At 35.0% G+C, this 15,597-nt stretch overlaps 1 protein-coding gene across 5 annotated transcripts in view; it reads left to right on the forward strand.

Moving 5' to 3' along the window:
* Positions 1–15,597, forward strand: part of CSMD1 (CUB and Sushi multiple domains 1) — a 1,093,278-nt gene that overhangs the window by 466,230 nt on the left and 611,451 nt on the right. The gene's annotated exons all lie outside the window — the stretch shown is intronic.

A 15,597-nucleotide genomic window follows, 5' to 3' on the forward strand; every position in this document is an offset into this window, starting at 1 on the left:
AATCTGTGTAAGTTTGTCATTCTCAAGAATCAATAACAACATAAGCAATGATGCAGAAAGCACACTGCTGTCCTTATTTAGAGCTTGGCATCTGGTACTTTGCCTTTGTCACACTGCTGGCATGATAGCCAGATATTAATCTTCTGGACAGTGGTATTGAAAATTTCTCAGTATTGAGTTGAGCTAATCTTACTTTATTGATTGTGGTTATGTATCTTTCCTGGGATTCAACAGAATGCAAGGGAAATAGACGTGTTTTATTTAAAATACATTGAAATATTGTATTAATTGAATTCAACTGCACTAAATGTATATGAATAAGATTACTACTATTGATTTATGGTGAATATAGAGTAGTGTATCATACTGTGTTTTAATGATTCATGTGGACCCATTTATTTTTTGCACAGACAACACAAAATTATTTGGTTTTGACGGAGAGTTTCAGTTAGTTAATTACGTAGCTGAGAATGCTTTGCATGTGTGGTACTGCAGTTTTCTATGAAACAAACAATTTACTTGAGTTCGTTACTAAATGACTTTTGTATTGTTATGAATGCTCTTTCTGTATCATACAGGATATAGTATATCCTACTTGGATATACTATACTATGCTTTTCTGTTTGGAAAAGCAATGTATTATGAATATCAATGATAATTCACTTTTACAGTGCTATGGTAAATTGATATTGACCATGAATTAAGATGTAGAGGAAATACTTTAATGTTTTTTTTGCCATGTACTATTTTGCTGAAGTAATAGCATTGTTAATTTCACTTTTAAACTGGTCATATTTTGGGGACACATAATTACCATGCAGAGTTGTGTGATATATTAGCATATGAGGAGAATAGTGCAGTGTATTGTAATTCTAAAACAGCTTGGCTCCAGTGACATCTTCTTAGAGAAGGTAAGTTGAAGAAGCAATTAGATTTTAAGGCAGTTGTACCTGTAAGCTGGCTGTTTCTCATGAAGGCTGTGCTGCCAGTCATAGTCCAGGGGTTCAGAGAACAGCAGTCTCTTGTTGTTTTGCAGTTGTCTGGATGGATCTGCTCGCTTGACCGAGAAGTACTGTGGCATGTCCCTAGTCATTAAAACCAGCACCATTACCTGCCAAAGGGACAGTGCTGTCATTTCCTATTTTGATGACAGGTCAGGTCTTGCAGTCAGAGCTCCCACAGAGCAGTGTCCAGGTCTTGTCCTCGTGACCATATGGAGAATACAGACATCAAGAAGGAACCACTCAGGGCATTTGCAAAACATACTTGCAGCTGTAAAGTCACATCCCCTTTTCTCAAGCCTTGCAAGCTGTGCTTAGCATATTTTGGTCTACTGAAAATGATGTACTTTAAGAAAAAAAAAAAAAGTGTTGAAAACCATTGTGGATTTGTTAATTAAGTAGAATTTTTATAGAAATCACATTATTACTTTTCTCAGTGCTCCAACTCAATTCTGAGTGAAGCCTAAGATGATGGTTTTGATGCAAAACTCCAGGATGGAGTTGCTCTTAATTATAAAAGAGATCAATTTCTTTTTCATAATTTCACAACAGATTCTTTCATCCCTTTTACTTTGAAAGGAAAGGAAGCTGGTCAGTCATCTTTTTAAAATCTGAAGTACCAATATCAGTGCTAAATGCTGTGTTAAGGATTGATGGTGCAGATGATCAAAGCTTTAATTAAATAGCCTTTGTTGTTTAATTAAGGATGACTTGTAAAGAGGAAACAATGGATCTAGCACTTTTCATCTTCTGTCTCATAATTCCTCAGAAGTCTTATTATCTCTGATTACCACTGTATTAGTATATTAATATTAACCTTCCATGAGGGGGGAGGTTGGAACCGGATGATCTTTAAGGTGCCTTCCAACCAGAACCATTCCATCAGTCTATGATTCTGTGATTGAAATGTTCCAGAAAACAGTTTCTGAAGCTGTTGTCTGGCTTTGACACTAGCTGGTACTGTGTAGCTTGTTCCACAAAGCTAATTCTTCTCCTTAGCAGGGTGACTGTATCGAAACTACCTTCTGGGAATGTTCTTTGGTTTGTATTAACTCCTGACCTGTGGGACACAGTTTGGAGACTGCTATCTGGCTTGTGTAAAAACCGTGCTGTGACTGCAAACAAGAGTGATCATGTGCTGGTATTTAGGCATATTTAGGTCTCTTTAATTTAATAATACTGCTGTAATCTTTTATTCTTTTAAGGGGAGTTGGTTCTGGTTTTGCTTGGCTTGGTTTTCCATTAGAAATTCTAATGTAGTATAAGAAATTCTGTAACTGTGCCTTTGATCCACAGTTAGCTTGAGTGATTTCCAGCATCTGAGTATAGCTGGTAGCTGTGCCTGGGTAGGAATATGCTTAGAATAGATACGTGAAACTGGATCCCTGTAATTAATGCATGCTCCACCTGTGTTACAGAAACCACTCTAGAATTGTTTGTGTTGAGTAGCTTCAATAATTTCTGCTTATCAGGTTTGTCAATCGCAATACAATGTGTCATGAGTGTTTATAGTAAGAAATCTGTTTTCATCGTGCAAATACATCCTGGATGCTGGTAAGCTGCTATAACTTTAAATATCTGAAATTCAAAGTTAAAAGCTGAGAATTGAGAAGGATTTAGAGAGGCATTTTAAATTTACTTTTATAATTTGGAAGCTCAACTGCTAATTTTCCATTTGGAGAGAGTAAGAATTACAACAATTCTGTTTTCAGGTATTTGTGTAAGGTAGATACTAAGAATACAAATTTTCAGATAAACCAAAAAAGACTTTATGGGGCTCAAAGGAAACATTCTTCTTTACTGCCTAATGGTAAATATGACAAAAGGAAGGTACCAGCTTAAATACTGCAAATATAAGGGATTTAAATTTCTACATCAGTTTCAAGATGAAATGTGTTATGTCTTGCATATAAGCAAAATCATGTATATACATACTCAGAAAATTTGGTTTCCATATGCTTATTTAGTTCCCCTTGCTTTCACTCCCAAAATTACACACATTTTCTAGCAGTAACAGTTGCCAAAGGATGATAAATATCATTACTATATTTTACCTCACCCTAAAAATAATTAAGATGCATTTAGGTAAAAAAAAAACCACATATTTTTCTTTTGAAGATGGTCACTTGACATTGCCCAGGTTTGGATTTTGAAATAAATATACCAGATATCTCTATGAGTTTTAAAATGTGGACCTAATAATTTAAATAACAATACATGAAGCCTCACAAAATCCAAGTAGTTTTACCGGCAAACTACTTGATCTCAGATAAATCCTGTCTTTCTTGCTGAGATTATGGTATTACAAATGGCCTTGATGACAAAGGAATCTAATTTAAAAGATCAGGTCAAACATTACCTACATCAATAGCATGCAGGAAAGTCTGCCTGTAAAACTGAAGTTGCCTTGAAATAGTTATCTTCTAAATTATATTTTCCTCTGAATTGGACTTGTCTTGAGACAAAAGTTCTTTTCACAGGGTATTTTACTTCTCAGTGATTATATTTAATTTTATTAATGTTAGTAGATTATTTACAGGCAGTTTCATGAAAATAAATCTCTTTCCTGTTGTGCAATGATCTGTTGCTTTATGGATCTGGAATCTCTTCCTCTATGTTTCCATAATCACAGTTGTTATATATCAAGCTAAAGGACTAAGGAGCTTTTTTGCATCTTTATTCTAAGTTCTTCTCAATAATTTCCTTTGGCAAATCTGAAGACTATAAAGATAATTTTTACTGTCTTTCTCTTCTGTATCTCTGAGAACCTGTGATATATAGTGATATTTTCCATGCCTCACCATCATTCTTTTTCTGCTTTGTCATCTATTTCTCATTTCAAGTATTTTCTAAAGCATTCTGAGACACGCAAATTATTAGTAAATTCAATTTGCAGACAACAATTTTTAAAAAAGCAACCTAAGGGCATCCTGTATGAAATTACACTTTTAGTAGTTCAGGAATTGTGAAGTGCAGCATTTTAATAGAGTACATCTCATTTGTTTCCTGTGTTAGAGATAGCAAAGCCTGAATCATTGGTCATAAGAAGGTCAATAAAGCAGCATTCGTTACCTGAAGAAGTGATGCAGGGCCATCTGTCAACTTCACCTTTTAACATAATTTCCCAAAAGGAGACACACTGGGGGAAAAAAAAATGGAACTAGCTTATTTAGATAGTTAGAATGACCCTCACAGTAACTTTGCCTTCATATTCACTGGGATGTCAGTCACCAATTTGCTGTGAGGTTGTTTGCAGACTTTATACAAAAGCTCATGATTAAATGTTTTTTTGGAAATGCTTCACTTGAATTTAACCAGATTCCAAAATGGAATACACATAACAAAAGTCTCCAGGATCGAGTCCTTTTCTAGGGAAACTTATAGATCCTATGGTATGTGAAATTCTATTCTCTCTTCTATGTGACCTGGCCTTCAAGAAAATTGTTCATGAAGAGAAAATAATTAATATATAATTTGGAAGTTATTAATCACAAAGCTATAGGATATTACATACAAGAATACCATATCCTCTGTTGAAACTCTGTGTTTGTGTGTTGAAGATTATGAATTTAATCTTTTCAAAAGACAACCAGTTATTAGGGCACATGGTTGAATGTGTACAGTCTTGAGTTTTAGCCTTTCCTGGCTAAAGCTTTTTTGTACGACTCTGCTTTTTTACGTGGGTTTAGTGTTAGTGAAACTACTTTTTTATTTGCTTAGGCATATCCCCTTAGATTTCAATTTTGCTGCATCTTGGTATATGATGATACCAAGAAGAGTAACTATTTAATCAAGGCTGCTTTACTGTGTTTTGTGAAGGAAGAAGCATGTAAAGACATTGTCAGATTCAAATCTAGTATATTGGCAGTATTTTTTCATTATTTATTTTGACATTGTGGATGATTATACTGCTGGTATAGTACATTTATTTTAGATTGTAAGTAAGTAAGAGCAATATATATATCTTTTAATTTATTAACTATTATTGATTAACTATGAAATCCTGGACAAATTATTTTTCCTCTGCCTCTGTTCTGTAAAACAAAGATAAACAGTCTTTAGTTAATTACAGAGATGCTCTTTAAGAATCACTGGATTTTAAATACTTTGAAAATGTAAAATGTTGCTTCTGAGATAAATTAGTTGTAGCAGAAGCATTTTTATTTCTGTAAAGCATTAAAACTAAAAGCTGTGGTCAGCAAGAAACGTGAGTTATATTTATAAAATACTAGTTCTCACATTAGCATTTATTAAAGGTGCATACTTGTCCCACTCAGTGCATGACAAATTTGAAACTGATATACAGTCTTATTAACAATATTGTATTTACTCATATACGCATTATAAGGAATCTGAAATATCTCATCTGTCTGTTTTCTGAGACTTTTTGAAAAAGCATTTAAAAACTATTTGAAGGTAATTACCATTCTTACACAAACTTTTTAATCTGGATTTTATCATTTTATGAAGGATATCAATAATCTCTGTTATCTCAAATAATACCTCTATAGAAGTTGAAGCACTTCTTGCACCTTTGCAGGGGCAACGTTAGATATGCTAAATTTATTAAGCTATGCAACTTCTAATATTTCTTCTGCTGCTGGACTTTCCCCCAAATCCCTCCTGGAGAATTTGAAAACCAGAATTGTTTTCTTCCCATAATCTTTCTACTGCTCTCTGAGAGAAAAATTAACCACTCTACTTAGAACATTGTGTTGCACTTGAAGGGAAAATCCTTCATTATGAACTAGCAATGAAACATCATAATCTGTTTTCCACTTTCAAAATCTTTTCAAGACTAAATTTCCTTGTTTTTATACCATACTCTAGGGAAATCCATGGAAGAAAAAAGTGAGACATATAGTTTTTCCATAAAATTGTGAATAATTCCAGAAGGGGAATCAGCTTTCTGATAGTCTCAACTCAGTACTTCTGAACATATTACTATAATAAGTTAGAGTATATGTAATTTTAAAGATCAACACAAAAGATTGAGAATAGTAAATACTGTGTGTACTACAGTTTGCTCAAATATGTTTGACAAAGCCAGAGGAGAGGAGAGGGCACAGTAGAAAACAGGGAAAAACCTTTAAATTACCCTCCATTACTTTTTTTTTTTTGTCGGTTACATTACCTTACAAACTAGGAAAATATTTTGCCAAAGCTCTTCAGGCCTGCTTGTCAGAGGCAGATACTCTGAGAGGAAAGAGATTTTTTTATTACCTCTGAAACAGATACAGTCATCAGAGGAAGTGATTACTTTAACTCCAAAATGAATGTCTTTAAGAACAGCACAGGGAGCAGTTAGTAGGTGGGGACCAAAAGAACGAACATTAATAGGAGAGCTACTTGAATTGTGATAAAAAATGCATTAGAGATACTTCTTTCATTCATGTCCTTTCATATCATCTTTATATGATATAAACTAATGGTATTAGTAGTTCTCTTAAGAACCCACAACCTCAACTTTGTACACAAACCTTTGCAGCCAGCGGTATTAAATGCCTTCGTTATATCAGCAGTGGCAAAGTTGTGACTCAGGGGTTTTTTGTCTACATTTCTATTGTGTTTGTTGCACAGCACAGATAATCTGTTTCTCCAAAGTCATTCTGTTAGCAGAGCAAATATTTTTAACCAAAAAAAACCACAAAAAAACCAAACCAAAACAAACCAAAATCCTCTCTACACCAAACAAACTCAAAAAATCCCAAGTGTTGAACTTGATTGTTGCAGGAATTTGTACAGTATCTAAAAGAGTGATCATCAGAATTGAATAATTTGTATTTCATACCCAAAGAATAAAACTTTTAGTTCTATGAGATTACTGCTAATTTCATAGCATAAAGTACATTATGAAATGCTGATTTCAATAGTCTTTATGATCATGTATATATATCATTGTTATAAAAGTCAGAAGCAAGCTGAAGGCATTTTTCAATTTTTGTGAGAGTATGTTTGTAGGAATTGTGGTATACTGAGGCAGTTGGTCAATAACCTCGTCAGTGATGACTTCTTATTTTGCTTCTTTAGAGGAGTTCACAAACTAATTTTTAGAATACAGCTTCTTTAATTTACAAAAGTATTTTGTCCAAATCCCATAAATAAAAGATGTTTGAGACACATCCATTTGTTTAGGAACATGTATTCCTACACTTACTTTATTTGCAAAATGTATTTTTTTTTGCAACTCTTATATTCAACTCTTCTGCTTCACATACTAACAACTTTCAATTTAGGTAGAGAAATACTACAAGTATTTAAAAAAAAATACACTTAGGGTGTTATGCTCTATCAACCACTCAGATTATAGGCTAATCATTCCTCTATAAAAAAGGACCTTTGGAAAAATTAATGAATCAGTCTTTGGAACACCTTTTTGAGAGCATTACTGAAAGAAACAAACACTGGTGGGTTGGAGAAGGAGGTTGCACCTTATTCTCTCCCTCCTTTTTTCGTCTGAGTGCCTTTTACTGTGATACCTTAATGACAAGGAATGCACTTTCCCTGTGGAGTCCTACCAAAAGCCCGGTTATACAAAGTATGGAGTATAGCTATGGAGGTGTTTGACATCCTTCTTTGTGTCTCAGATGTTCAGTATCCAATCTAAAGTAAGTCTACTAGAAACTATGAGATATGTTATGAAGTGGGGGGAAATTACAATGGATGGTATGGCACATGGAAATTATATGATGGTTCACCTAATAAATAAAAATAAATCTTCAGAACTCTTCTTTTTACATGCACCAGATTTCATAATGACTTAAAGCATTACTTACTTCATACAATCATTTATAGTTTAATTTTAATGGTTTTGAGAGTATATTACAATTGTGTGATTTGGAGGCTGTGTCTATAACTGAGAACCGCAGTAGTGAATACTGGACATTTGTGTCAGGACAAAGAATGAATTACTGAATGTAAAAACAATATATTACATGGATAGCAGTTATGAGGCCATCTGTTCTTGGCCTCTTTCTTTTCTTCTGGGCTGTGCAAAAACTAGTTACTGCAGCCCTAAGGCAATAGCACCATGTTATCTGTAGCTCCAGCACTGCAGATGGGAGACATTCCTATAACTGATAAATAAAATACGAACCTGCTAGAGTGTAAGTGAGGTTTATCTTTTCTGTTGCTAAGGTCCCTGATGAGTCTTCTGTCCCTGAAGAATTCTTTATTTCTCTATACTCACACAGAGAAATGTACGTACTGAATCCCCCCAATCTTGCCATGTTTGGTTTACCTTTTTTTCATGGCCAAAACACATTGTTAGCATCCTCTAATATAAAGAAGCTCTCTCGGTCTCATTCACTGCTGTATGTTTACACAATCTGTAAACTGTAAAACCTAACACTTGTTACAGTGGCAATTTCTGTTTTTTTGGCAGCCATTGAAGCTTTGTTTTGCTTTTCTGTGCATGTTTCTATACTAAAATGTTGTTTAGAGGACTTAAATTACCAGTGGATTTTAGCATGATAATCTAAATGTCTCATAGCCCACAAACTATGTGAATACTATTGCAGGCTGAAACACTCTTCTTCCTAGAGTGGGACCTGCCAGCTTCCTTCAGTTAAAAATGCTGATATTTTTCAATGTGAATAAGTATGGTTTTTTTTGATAAATGAGTGTTGGGGAGCTGACAAGAGGAAAAATGCATCCGAAAGAGGAATTCATAGGAGAAGTATTAAAGAACATACACTTCTTTCAGGAGCAGGCCTACCCATGAAGAGCTGAGGTTATCAGAACAAGTTGTAAGGGCTGCCTCAGTAATTATCTCCACTCTAGCATAGAGGCTCTCACTTCCCAACAGTTTTGTGATTTCTTTAGGGAAAGTGAAAATGCTGTACTTGACATACAGTACAGCATAGCTTTAAATATTAGGAATATATTTGTAGTCAGAAAAAATCTCTCATGATATGTCTGTGCTTGAACCAATATATGAGGATATTAGTAAGTGTGGTGTATCTGAGACAGGAACTTCACTTGAGTTACATGAATTTGGGTTGTGAGGAGTTAATCTAATCTGATAAAATTACTGGGAAAGCAGATCTGGGGTAGGGTATGCTCCAGGCCACAGCTTAAGTCACATACAGTTTTTATCCTTGCATAATTAATTTACCAACTTCTTATTTCACCTCTCACATGTTGCTAATCTCTTTTTGAATTTCCTCAATACGTTATGCACACAAAATTCATTTACATACGGACCTCTGTTAAAAAAAACAGCTCATTTTTAAAATGGCCCATCACTTTCAAGTGTATTTCAAACATAACTACTACACTCAGCTAGATCATGTGCTTATTTTAGGACAACGTATAACTTCAGAAACAAGGAAAAGGAAATACGATTATCAGGAAAGTCAAGGATATTGAAACTGGATGGAGAAAGTTAGCTTGGAAGCATGTTTTATGGTATTTTATTCTCTTCTGAAAAGGTCATTTTTTTTATAGTGTAGAAGACATTTCAAAATTAATTTATGACTTGATATGATGGTAAACTCTACTACCTACCGTGTGTCCTGGTAATTATGTTTAAAGAAAACCTGATTATTTGTTGTCATAGTGAGCAGAACCTTTCCCTTTCAGAAGTCTGAATTGTCCTTGGTCTAATAAAGAACAAGAGGGCATAGATGGGGGGAGAAATACTGCTGTTACTGGCTGGAAATGAAAGTAGAATGATTGAAAGAAGATAGATGTGAAATGGAAAATTAAGGGTATCTGAGAGAGAGTTCATAGTGCAATGCAACTGATTGCACATAGTGGCATGTGACTGTTGACTGTGAGAGGCTGAAAGCTCACTCCAAGTCAATCAAAGCTTTCTGTAAGCAAGGGAAGATCTTTCTGACCTCATTAGGTCAGAAGCTTAGATACTCCAACATTAAACTCTAGGTATACAACTCTGTGATGTGGAATTCATGAACAGCTGTGTGGACCTTAATTCTGTACATGGTGAATATGGTTCAGTATATTATAGACATGAAATTCAGAGTATATAGCACTTGAATTAAGGACGATTATACCAAACAATAGAAAGCACTAAAAGAAATACATAGCTAAAATGCCAAATGAGATACATATATGTATCTATATAGAGAGATTTATGTATGTAGGCATGGCTATATTTACATCCCTAGAGTGATTCCTACACTTTGACTGCACTGTGCCATCTTCCCTTTCCCTTCTGGACATGTTGCTGTTGTGTGCTGTGATGAATTCAAGCTTGTCTGTATGTGTTAGGTGTACTGTTAGAAGTCCCTTTGGGGATTTAACTTTCAGGACATTGAACTTGTGAAGCCCAGCTGGGGCTAGAAGGCGGAGGAGTACAGGAAATGTTCCAGTCACTCAGGACAGAAGTACCCTAGTCAGGTATCGTATGCTCTGGAGAAAGCACATGCAGCTACACTTCTTAAATGCTTACCTAGGATACAGTTTTTCTTACAAATCTGCTGAATTAGAACTATGAAAGATTTTGCTGTCTTTCATGTTTAATGATCACTTTAGTGTAGTGGTGCTAGATTACAGGGAAAGCTGGATGAGGAAGAGGAACTATAAAACATAAAAAAGTAGGAGAGAAAAAGTTAAGGGTTATTCATGATAAACTGAGAAACCTGTAAGTAAAAGCCTGTTTTTAAAGCTACCTTACTTAATTTCCATGGTCAGAGCACTGCTCCAGTTTTGATGAAAGGCAAATATGAGTTCTGAAAACCTGCAAAAACAATACAAGCATTTACTTCTGAAAACATATCAGTTTGAGTGATGATTTCTAGTAGATGTAAAGTATATGGAGCTTTGATGTAGATTGTTGAAAAAATGAAAATGCTAAACTCTTACTTCTGAGTTTTTGAACATCTTTAAGAATCCCTGTGCTTCATTTTATGATGTCTAGAATGTCAATAAATTTGGTTGATTTACCTCCAGAGCACCCATGCACACACCCCCACAAACACATGCAACCTCTCCCCAGCTTGCTTTCAAAAATTACAATCTATGATAATAATTGTAATAAAGAAGAAATAGAATACAAGTAACTGAAAAGATTTGACATTTTTTATATTTTAGAGGAATAATATGGTTATGTGCATGAAGAATGTTTTCTTTAAGAAATGACACATAATTATCTGTTTAAAAATTAAGTAACAACTTATAGTTAATGATATGATATATAAAAATACAAAAATATACTACACTAGAATAAAAAAAGTAGAATATAATTTATTTTTAGTTGAGTATGTCTGTAATTACATTTACTGTAATATTTTAAATAGACAATCCTGTTTATCTTCTCTGAGACAGAAGAGTAAACCTTTCCAGTGAGTGCACTGACTATATAATAGGTTTGATGTTATGGCAAATGTATGTCGAAACTGGTTTTTTTTTCAGTATGCGTGAGTATAATTGAGAGCTTTACTGTCAGTTTAAGAGCAATTATCCTAGCTTAACATGTATTGCACCCTAATGAGTCAAAAACTAACCTGATATACCTGAGTTATAACTATTCATTAAGAACTTTGAATGATATCACTGAATAGTTTGAGAATTACCTTTAATTTTTCCAAGACAAGTTTGGGATCAAAATAAGATTTAGGCTCTGAAGGATTTAAAAAACCCATTAGCAACAACAACAAAATCCCCAGTTCCCTATCTTTGGACATATGCATAGTAATAATTAATAGATCAGAATAGACCATGCAGTGTGACCTCTGTTACTTGTTTTCCCACCAGTGGTTTCTCAATTTCGTTAATTTTAGAAGCTTTCAGAGTCAATTTCCTTAAAAATAACTAAACATTTTAACATTCTAAAGTTCATTCTACAAGAGCTATAACCCCCATCTTCATGTAAAATAATCAACCATATGCCATTTAAGGGTACAAATTTCATGTGATTTGATTTAGTGTGATTTGATTGGGGGGTAGATAGTAGGATGGGTATATTACTTTTCCAAACAGTACAGCACTTTTTGAGGACTCTCTCTGTTATGTTTTTTTTTTGGTCTTAGGTGTGCCTGTGGTCTTTTCACTGTGGTATTGATTTTGTTCTCTGATTTTATATGGTTTTTAGAAGTCCCTTAAAATTTTTCCCGTAAAATAATAAGTGCACAAAACTGCACTTGATTTTTGAATGAGTTTATGTAAAAGGATTTGAAAAGTAGTAGTTTGAAAAAATATAATGCCCCTCAAACTCTTTGGACTTTTTGAATTGTTATTCATGTATGCTAAGAAAGATATGTCAGCAAGAGATTCCACAGTTGTTCTAGTCTTTCAGATAGTTGATATTTCTCAACCCTGTGATCTTTATAAATGATGAATCCTTACAATTCAAGGTTTAAACAAGGTAAACACTTGCTTGTCAGCAGCACTGCTAAAGTAACTTGGTAACTACGGTAACTTTGCGTATTCTTTCCTTTTCCTGCAGTTCAGTAAATCTTTTATGCAGAAGACCAAATGACGACGGTAGGAATCCCAGAAGGTTGTGTGAGAGGGATGATGAAACCCTTTCATTGAATCTTTTAAAAGAGCTCTGAATTTCAGATTTCCAGAAGGCCTCCTGTCTGTATGGAGCTCTGTCCCCCATGTCATTAATTTCTGTCTTCATTGCAGGTTTATGGTACTGACCAGATATATCTGTTCTCCTACTAAAACCTGTGTTTATATTAGGGAAAAAAAACCAAACACACAGTAGGGGATATTTTTAGTGACTTTTCTGTTCACAAAGATCCTATCTTTTTGTTATAAATGTGCAAAATCATACCCAGGGCAACTTCTTCATTAGCAGTGTTAATCAGTGAGATGAATGATAATCCTCTATGTTTTCATGCTGAAATAGAAAGGCAGTTTCCACTAATGAAGTTTATTTATAATAACAGAGACATAAATTAAAATGAAGTTTACTTCTATATTTTACTGATAAATATAATTTAGTCTAATTAGACATACATAAAACACCATAAAGGCAGTCTATGAGTACACTAAAAATGTATCTACTTCTTATATTTCCAAGACAGTTATTATCTCACACCTATCATAAGGCCGAGAACATATTTACTGTTTTGCCAGCTTGCTGTCTTCTGAACAAGTTGTTCAAAATAATAAGACCTAAATTTGGCACATTATACAAAATTTTCTTGAAGAACTAGGAAAGGCTAATTAGAAAGGAAAGACTAAAAAATTCTGTTGGAATGTAAAACCCACACATAGTTCTTGTCTGGTAAGCAAGATGAGTCCTGGACTCCTGTGGTATATGAGTAATAAGAGGAAGACAATTCCACTAGCACTTCATTTTAGAGGGTAATCAAAGACCCAGTGAGACATCATAATTTGTCACTGATACAAGATTAAACAAACTTGAAGGTTTCATCATTTTGACTTCTATCTACACTCTCTTCTAAAACCTACTATGACATTGATTGGGTTGCACTTCATCATATCATCTTAAAAGGTTATCTAGAGCAGGTTACAATGGTATACATCATCACGCACCTCTTTTCTTTGGCTAGAAACTGAGTGTATAATTCTGTAACAAAAAATATTCGATAATGTTATAATTTTTGTCTTTTCTACCTTATATCAGAGTTCAATACTTTCTGCCCAGGCCTCTTTAGAAATTCCACACACAGAGGCTTTACTGTTTAATACCAAAGTTACTCATTCTAAGTTACTTGACATTTTGGGTTAGCATAATGATGTAGCAACTCACTTAAATCCCAATATAAGTAAAGAATCTGCTAGAGACAGGTGCCTGCTATATGTCCCAAATTTCAGTGTTCCCATGGATATCATATAAGATCACATTTTCCTTCAAGAGATGAAAACCAGATGTTGGACATAGTCCAAGCCTCAGTTTTTGTTGAATTATTCTCTTCAGTGTCTACAGCATCACATACCCTTTTTTCTTTATGAAACAGTTACCCAAATCAATCCCCAGTTGCATGTTTAAGCACAGCCTCATCTCCAACACTTCAAAAGAGTTTTACCTCTATTTTAAAGGGAATCTGTGCAGCTACCGAACCCATTGTGAGTGGGATTTACCATGGGATCTGTTGCTCACTTAGTGAATTTACAACCTCTCGCAAATGGGATCCTCTCCTGACATCCTACATTTTCACTCTTTTATAGCTATTATTTCAGTAGTCTGTTTCACTGATCTGCTATCCTATTGCTTTCAGGTTTTAAAGTTCTTTGTACATTGAAGCACACCATTTGTACTTTGTTCTTAATGGGATCTGCTATCAAACTGGATTTTTCAGGACAAGTAGCAAACCATTGATTTAGACCAGCAATTCAGTTTTTTTGTGATACACATTCCCTCTACTATGACTATTTCTACCTCTATAATAATGTATTTCCAACCTTCTGGTCCTCATGTTGAGGGAATAATAAGAATAATCTACTTGCCAAGTTTCCTAAACAGATTTTCAAAGTGCTGTCCTTTTGTCATGTGCTCATTTATTTAAGAAAAACAGCATCAGTCTAAGATTTTTTTGGTTAGAACCTTCTCACTGGCCATCCCCGCATGACCTCATTGAAGTAGCAGTGGGGGACAAACCTCTTTCATTCATGTTTCAGTGGATTTGCATGCTACATGTATCTAATCTCCACTACTTCTCATGAGACAAAGGAACTGGGAGTCCTGCTGCTTGAGCTTGGTCCTGACCACCAGCTCTCCCAGTGCAGCAGTTGGGTAGCCCATGCAGTGACCACTTCTTTAATCCTTTGACTAAACATTTCTGCTAAACACAGATGCACTCCCCAGATGCACTATCTGGAGGGTGTTTGTCTTTATTATATTTGGGTGCCTTTAGTATATTTGAGTGCTGTTGGAGGGTATTTTGGTTTGGTTTAAGCCCCTCTGTAGGCTGAAGTCCCACTCTAGAACCTGGTGTTTCTTGTCCCCCATGCCTATCTGTGTAACTCAGCCATTCACATTCCTTTGATAAACTCAGGGAGAAGCACTTACACAACCAGTCCATCCATCAGCAAAATCCTCCAGATGATCTAGCTATTCATCCAGACCAAAGTCCCCTGGGTGTCCTTGGCACTGAACTTGGCTCCCTTCACAGAAGCCCCTCTCTTCCTCATGTCCTTCCCTCCCTTTGCGGCTCCCTGTAACCCTGGCACCAGTCACATCTTCTTTCTTTAAACCATCTGTCTAGCTTTTTCTTTTGCAAAACATGGTGAATAATTGGTTCATAAAATTTTGTGTCATCTCAAATCGGTGCATCCAACACAAATTGGTGCACTAGTTAAAACCAAAAAAAGTTTTCATTCTTTTCCATTTGTACTTTGGTGTTTTGGTGAGTCTTTTGTTTTAATAAAATACTGAATCAGATGGTAGATGCAGTTTTACCAGTAACTCACTCTGTTTCAATGTAACTTGTTTTCTCCCACCACCTTAGTGCCATTTCAATCTAGTCTAAAGAATCATAGAATCACAGAATCAACTAGGTTGGAAAACACCTCTGAGATCATCGAGTCCAACCTATGACCTAACACCACCTTGTCAACTAGACCATGGCACTAAGTGCCATGTTCAGTCTTTCCTTAAACACCTCCAGAGATGGTGATTCCACTACCTCCCCAGGCAGCCCATTCCACCTCCCAT

Source organism: Corapipo altera, unplaced genomic scaffold, assembly GCF_003945725.1.
Source record: "Corapipo altera isolate COAL_440 unplaced genomic scaffold, ASM394572v1 46, whole genome shotgun sequence".
Taxonomy (NCBI): Eukaryota; Metazoa; Chordata; class Aves; order Passeriformes; family Pipridae; genus Corapipo; species Corapipo altera.